The sequence below is a fragment of the Pongo pygmaeus genome, chromosome 10 (assembly GCF_028885625.2).
Source record: "Pongo pygmaeus isolate AG05252 chromosome 10, NHGRI_mPonPyg2-v2.0_pri, whole genome shotgun sequence".
Lineage (NCBI taxonomy): Eukaryota > Metazoa > Chordata > Mammalia > Primates > Hominidae > Pongo > Pongo pygmaeus.
This window is the reverse complement of record NC_072383.2, coordinates 64,133,497-64,140,848: the sequence shown is the minus strand read 5'-3', so window position 1 is coordinate 64,140,848 and position 7,352 is coordinate 64,133,497. Positions and strand designations below refer to the sequence as shown.

The 7,352-nt window shown below is 41.3% G+C and overlaps 1 pseudogene; it reads left to right on the top strand.

Annotated features, from left to right (window-relative positions):
• The first annotated feature begins 6,164 nt into the window (after window positions 1–6,164).
• Window positions 6,165–6,881, top strand: LOC129010787 (phosducin-like protein 3; annotated as a pseudogene).
• Window positions 6,882–7,352: the final 471 nt, after the last annotated feature.

The following is a 7,352-nucleotide window of genomic DNA, read 5'->3' as shown; positions in this document are numbered from 1 at the left end:
TACGCCCACGGAGTCTCGCTGATTGCTAGCACAGCAGTCTGAGATCAAACAGCAAGTCAGCAGCGAGGCTGGGGGAGGGGCGCCCACCATTGCCCAGGCTCGCTTAGGTAAACAAAGCAGCCTGGAAGCTTGAACTGGGTGGAGCCCACCACAGCTCAAGGAGGCCTGCCTGCCTCTGTAGGATCCACCTCTGGGGGCAGGGCACAGACAAACAAAAAGACAGCAGTAACCTCTGCAGACTTAAATGTCCCTGTCTGACAGCTTTGAGGAGAGCAGTGGTTCTCCCAGCACGCAGCTGGAGATCTGAGAACGGGCTGACTGCCTCCTCAAGTGGGTCCCTGACCCCTGACCCCCGAGCAGCCTAACTGGGAGGCACCCCCCAGCAGGGGCAGACTGACACCTCACACGGCCGGACAGGTACTCCAACAGACCTGCAGCTGAGGGTCCTGTCTGTTAGAAGGAAAACTAACAGAAAGAACATCCACACCAAAAACCCATCTGTACATCACCATCATCAAAGACCAAAAGTAGATAAAACCACAAAGATGGGGAAAAAACAGAGCAGAAAAACTGGAAACTCTAAAAAGCAGAGTACCTCTCCTCCTCCAAAGGAATGCAGTTCCTCACCAGCAACGGAACAAAGCTGGATGGAGAATGACTTTGACGAGCTGAGAGAAGAAGGCTTCAGACGATCAAATTACTCTGAGCTACGGGAGGATATTCAAACCGAAGGCAAAGAAGTTGAAAACTTTGAAAAATTTGGAGTCAAAGATGTAGTTTTTACAGTAACGAAAACAATAATAATTGATGAGATTGTGCAGGGAGAGTGAGAAAGGGTGTGAACTCTAAGGAACATTCCTTTTTAAGGGTAGAATAGGGGAAGACACTAGCAAAGAAGACAGAAGGAACATTCAGGAGGAGCAGGGTACAGCCTGGAGGGGAAAAGGTCATAGAAGTCGACCTAAAGAGTTTCCAGGAGAAAATGGTCACTAGCTGATATAGTTTGGCTGTGTCCCCACCCAAATCTCATCTTGAATTGTAGCTCCCATAATCCCCATGTGTCATGGGAGGAACCCCGTGGGAGGTAACTGAATAATGGGGGTGGGTTTTTCCCATGCTGTTCTCATGATAGTGAATAAGTCTCACGAGATCTGATGGTTTTATAAAGGGCAGTTCTCCTGCACATGCTCTCTTGCCTGCTGCCATGTAAGACATGCCTTTGCTCCTTCTTCATCTTCCACCATGATTGTGAGGCTTTCCCAGCCATTTGGAACTGTGAGTCCATTTAACCTCTTTTTCTTTATAAACTATCCAGTCTCAGATATTTCTTCATAGCAGTATGAAAATGGACTAATACACTAGCCAAATGTCACAGAGGGTCATATTTAGTCCTTCAGAACCTAATCTGAGACATATATTAAAAAGTCTCAGATTCAAATCCCAGTCCTATCACAAGCTTAGTGTGAGACCTTATGCAAGTCCTTTCAATTCTGGGCTCAGACACCACATCCATAAATGAGGAGGTTGGACCAGGAGATTGATAAACTAAGGTCTTTCAAGTGTTAACATTTTAGGATTCTTAGAAACCTGCCCTCCTCGCCAGTTATCACCATTCATTCTTCCTGCAGCCATGCTGCTGCAAGTGCGTCTGTGTGTGTTTCTTTTTTCTTTCTTTCTTTTCTTTTTTCTTCTTCTTCTTCATTTTTTTTTTTTTTTTTGAGACGAGGTCTCATCCTGTTGCCCAGGCTGGAGTGCAATGGCATAATTACAGCTCACTGCAATCTTGACTTCCCAGGCTCAGGTGATCCTCTATGTCAGCCTCCCAACTAGCTGGGACTACGGGTGTGCACCACCATGCCCAACTAATTTTTTGTTATTTTTTGTATTTTTTTTCACCATGTTGCCCAGGATGGTCTCAAACTCCTGACCTCAAGTGATCCACCCACCTTGGCCTCCCAAGTGCTGGGATTACAGGTGAAAGCCACCATGCCTGGCTTCTGTTTGTGTTTCTGTGGCTTCTATACACAGCACGTGACTGAGGTTAGACTCTGTCAGCTCAGCTTGCATCCAAAAAGGAAGCAGCCAAGCGTGCTCTGAAAGAGGAAGGAATTTTTAAAAAATGCCCTAGTGATAACTTTCCCAATTTCGTAGACCAACTGCAACACACTCATGACTTTTCTCACCCTGAGGTGGCTTCCAAAGGAATTCATAGGAATTCCCATGATTTATGAAGGGACCAGTTGTTTTCTGGCAACCTGGATTAATGTGCTTCTAAGACAGAGGATTTTCCCTTTGGTTTCTAAGAAATTTATTAACTAGATTATGAGTTACTTAATGGTGAAGCCTTTCTTTGACATAGTAGGTACTCAGTAAATGGGCATTGAAATAAATTTATGTCTCACATTATTCAATGTTCATGTTTATCCATTGGATTAAGAATGGAGGCCTCCAATTAATTAAAGTCCATTAAGAAGTGGAATTGCAGGAGGTCTCTAACAAGAGCCTGAAGGGAGAGAAAATGTTATTGAAAATTATGTGGAAATGGTAGATTCTGGAATGCAATAGAATTGTTACATAAGTTAAAAGACCCCAAGATCAAGGAAAGGAAGTTGGGTTGGGCACAGTGGCTCACGTCTGTAATCCCAGCTCTTTGAGAGGTTGAGAAGGGAGGATCACTTGAAGTTAAGAGTACAGGACCATGCTGGGCAACATACGGAAACCCTATCTCAACAAAAAAAATTTTTTTAAATAAGCCAGGAATGGTAGCATGCGCCTGTAGACCCAGTTGGTTGCACCACTGCACTCCAGCCTGGGGGACAGAGTGAGACCCTGTTTTTTTTGTTGTTGTGGTTTTGTTTTGTTTTTAAAAAAAGGAAGGAAGATTGATACAAGTTATAACTGAAGTTATAACAGTCAGAATGTGGAATTAAACAATTATTACTCAATCTATGATCACATGTTGAGATTTTGCCCAGCCTCTTTCCTCTGTTTTCATCTGTTGCATTGTTTGCATGAAGGACCGTATCTTATATAGGAAATAAGAGAAGAAGGATATGTCACCCTGATCACTCCAGGGTCCACTGCAAAGTCTTTTTCCCCAGGGCAGCCTTTGATATTGGCTGAACTTAAGTCAGCCAGTTTCCTGTGTGATGAGCACTCACATTTGATTTTTTAAGCTCGCCACGCACCTTCCCTATCAATTTCCTTCCAATATGTTTCTGATAAGGACCATTGCCACTTCTTGAGTATCAGGTTCAGGTGCAGTAGTACTTGTCAGAGTTGCAGGTAAAATAGAAGACACTCAGATGATTTGAATTTCAAATAACAATGAATAATTTTTAACATAAGTGTGGCCCAGAGCATCCTGTATTTTTATTTGCTAAATCTAGCACCCTATGTTTTGTATTCCATGTCTCTATTTTTGATGTTTCCTTCTTTGGCTTGGTTCCAACACTTCATTTAGCCCCTCTAGAGCCAGTGCTTTTCCACCTCTGCTGTCCTCTGCTGGTCATGGTTGGTCACTGGCACTGGAGGGAAAAGCCCAACAGCTTTGGCTTAAAATAATGTTGAAGGAATATGGATAAAGCATGTGCATCTAGCAAATATTCATTGGGCATAGTCCATGTTCCAGGTTATGTGATGAGCTAGTGAACATTCCATGTCCTCAAGAAGCTCCCAGGCTAGAAGACAAGAGAGACTTGTACAGAACATACACTGGACTGGAAGTCAGAAGTCCCAGGAAAAAACATTCTGGTCTAAAATCTTTCACAAACAAGCTATGCAACGTTGAAGTCACTTAGGTTTTTGGGATTTCTAGCCTCTCATCAAAATAAAGGATAGATGTCAGGAAGAAAAAAAAATAGTATTGGAAAAATGCAGCAGAATTTATCTTGGAGAGGTAGCTTTTGGGAAGAGTGAAATAGCCCAGATAGAGCTCCCAAAGTTATGGAAGTACTCCCAAAGTCATGGAGAGGCAAGGAGGTGATGGACAGAGGGTTAAGTAACTAACAGGAGTGCTGGTGGTTTATAGGTGACAACTGGCTGTGGAAACATCCTCCTTGGAACACTCAGAAATAGCTGGGACGTGATTGTATTTCCTGCAATTACACAACATATGTTCCTGAGATATTTTGTTTAGGGGGACCACAGAAGGCTGGAGAATTTCATGACTCTTGAAGATCCTATGAAATGAAGTTGTTGCTAATCTTTGAGATCCCACACATCTCCAACAGTCCACAGCCCTACTATGTATTATGACAGAAATAGAAATGACATACTAAATGAGACCAGAGAAAGGCATGATCCATGTCAACTGCTGGAGTCATGAAAAAAACTTATGACCTATCTGTGGCACCAGTCCCTCCAACAGAGTTCATTAGCTCCTTGAATGGTACTCTCCTCCACCTGATTGCTCAGGCTAGAATCTTAGAGGCAACCTCAACTCCTGCCTCTCTCTTCCCCACCTGCCCTTTTATTCCTTCATAGAATTTATAGTTCTACAAATTCTACCTCTGAAAAATATGCTTGTTCTGCCCACTTCCCTCCATCTCCTGGACTATCCCAGTTTAGGCTGCCATGGCTTCTTCCCGAACAGCCTCCTAAAAGGTCTTGCCGATTCCCTGCTTGTGTTTTCTGACCCATTCTCCACAATGCACGCAAGAGTCATCCTAAAAATTTATCCCATCAATGGCTTCTCATGGTCTGTAGCAGAAAACATGATGAAAAAGTCCTTTCTGAGCTGGCTTGTGCATAACTCCTAAGTTTCTCTTCTCTCTGGTCACTGCCCTCTTTCACATCATGCTAAGCTCTAGCTCTACTGAACTGGTGTGGTTTATCTCATATGTTGGGTTCTGTCTTGCCTTCAGGTCTTTTACAGGTACAAATTTCTTTAAGGACCCTTCCCTAATCCCTCTAGAGGAAAAGTTTTTCATTCTGTAGAGACACTTATCCTAATGATAAGAATGATGATGATAAAAATTACAGTGCTCACTGCAAGCCAGGTACTACTCTGAGCTCTTCATATGTAATAACAGATAAATGCTCCTATAACATAGTTTTCCTGTCAAAGTTCTCATAACATTTCATTTAAATTGCTTTCTTGATTATCTAATCCCATTATTATAATGTAGAGAAGACAGGGACTCTCTGTCTTGCCCACCCTTGTAGCAACAACACCTAGCACAGATGAGTATTATTTAAGGTCTCTTTAAAAATGAATAAAACTTTATTTATTTATTTATTTATTTATTTATTTTTGAGATGGCATCTCACTCTGTTGCTCAGGCTGGAGTGCAGTGGTGCGATCTTGGCTCACTGCATCCTCCACCTCCTGGGTTCAAGTGAATCTCCTGCCTCAGCCTCCAGAGTAGCTGGGACTACAGGCGTGCACCACCACACCCGGCCAATGAATACAACTTTAAAATGTGAAAACAGAAGTGTTTCTAGTTAGAGTCAGAGTTGGAAATGGACAGAATGTATTTAGAGAGGGGAAAATAATTTACTGTGGCTAAAACAGATGGTACACATAGGAGATAAGCCTCAAATATTATATAGGAGGCCAATCAGGGAGGCCCACTCCTAAGGGGTTTTGATCAACAGAAACTCTTAATTTTTTTTCTTTTATTTTCAGTAGAGATGAGGGTCTTGCTGTGTTGCCCAGGCTGGTCTAGAACTTGTGGACTCAAGCGATTCTCCTGCCTCAGCCTCCCAAAGTGCTGGGATCACAGGCTACTGTACCCAGTGAAACTCTTAATTTTAATGCACTCAACTTTATCAGTTTATATTATCTAAAAGTCACCACCAAAAGAGTGAAAGGCAAGCCACAGAGTAGATATTTGCTACACATAAAACAAACATGGGCCTTATAACCAGAATATATAAAGCACTTCTATAATTGGATATTTACATGCAAAAAAACAAAGTTGACTACATATCAAAACATATACAAAAATTAACTCAAAATGGATCATAGACCTAAAAGTAAGAACTGAAAAAATTAAACTCAGAAAAAATCAGTCATTCTTAGATTAGGCATTGGTTGCTTTGATATGATATCAAAAATATAAATAACAAAAGAAAAATGGAGAAATTAGACTTAATCAAAATTTAGAACTTTTGTACTTCAATAGACATCAAGAAAATGAAGACAACTCATTGAAAACAAGATGTAGGGTCCCAACACAGACACTGAGTGGAATGACATCTTACGCAAAAAGGGCATCTTGCCCCCCAAGGAAAGTCTGAAAGAACTGGAAAACAAGGCAGAAGAGGAGCAGCGCGCCCTCCAGCAGTCAGTGGTGAAAATGTATGAAGATATGACTTTGGAAGAGCTGGAGGATCATGAAGACAAATTTAATGAGGAGGATGAACATGCTATTGAAATGTACAGACAGCAGAGACTAGCTGAGTGGAAAGCAACTAAACTGAAGAATAAATCTGGAGAAGTTTTGGAGATCTCAGGAAAGGATTATGTTCAAGAAGTTACCAAAGCTGGTGAGGGTTTGCGGGTAATCTTGCACCTTTAAAAACAAGGAATTTCCCCTCTGTGCCCTGATAAATCAGCACCTCGGTGGACTTGCCAGGAAGTTTCCTGGTGTCAAAGTTATCAAAGCCATTTCAACAACCTGCATACCCAATTATCCTGTTAGGAATCTGCCCATGATATTTGTTTACCTGGAAGGACATATCAAGGCTCAGTTTATCGGTCTTCTGGTGTTTGGCGGCATGAACCTGTCGAGAGATGAGTTGGAGTGGAAACTGAATGTGGAGCAACTAAGACGGACCTGGAGGCAAACCCTAAGAAACCAATTGAAGACCTGTTGCTGTCCTCAGTGCGGCGCTCTGTCCCCAGGAGGAAGAACAGCAATTCCGAGGGTGACTGAGGCTGCAGCTGCTGTAACTTGCCGAACTTTCTTGTGACAAATGGTCTGGATTTTTTTAAAAAGGAAAAAGCAAGAAGGAATGCTTTTGGTTTTTAGTTTTGTATAAACTATGTTTCAAATGTTTATATTTCAGAAATAATCATTGCTGGAAATGCTGTTAAATTTTTTGGAACTGTTTTTAAAAATTATAGTATTTCCTTTTTTAAAAAAATTAAAACCAGTTATTGGTATGGCATGAAAAGAAAAGAAAGAAAATGAAGACAACTCAGAAATATCTTTTGTAAATTATGTATCAGATAAGGGACTAGTATTCAGAATATATAAAAAACTGTTACAACTAAACAATAAAAAGATAAACAACTCAATTTTTAAATGGCAAACGATTTGAATAGACAGTTTTCCAAAGATGACATACAAATGAACAACAATCATATAAAAAGATGTTCAATGTCATTCATCAGGGAAATGTAA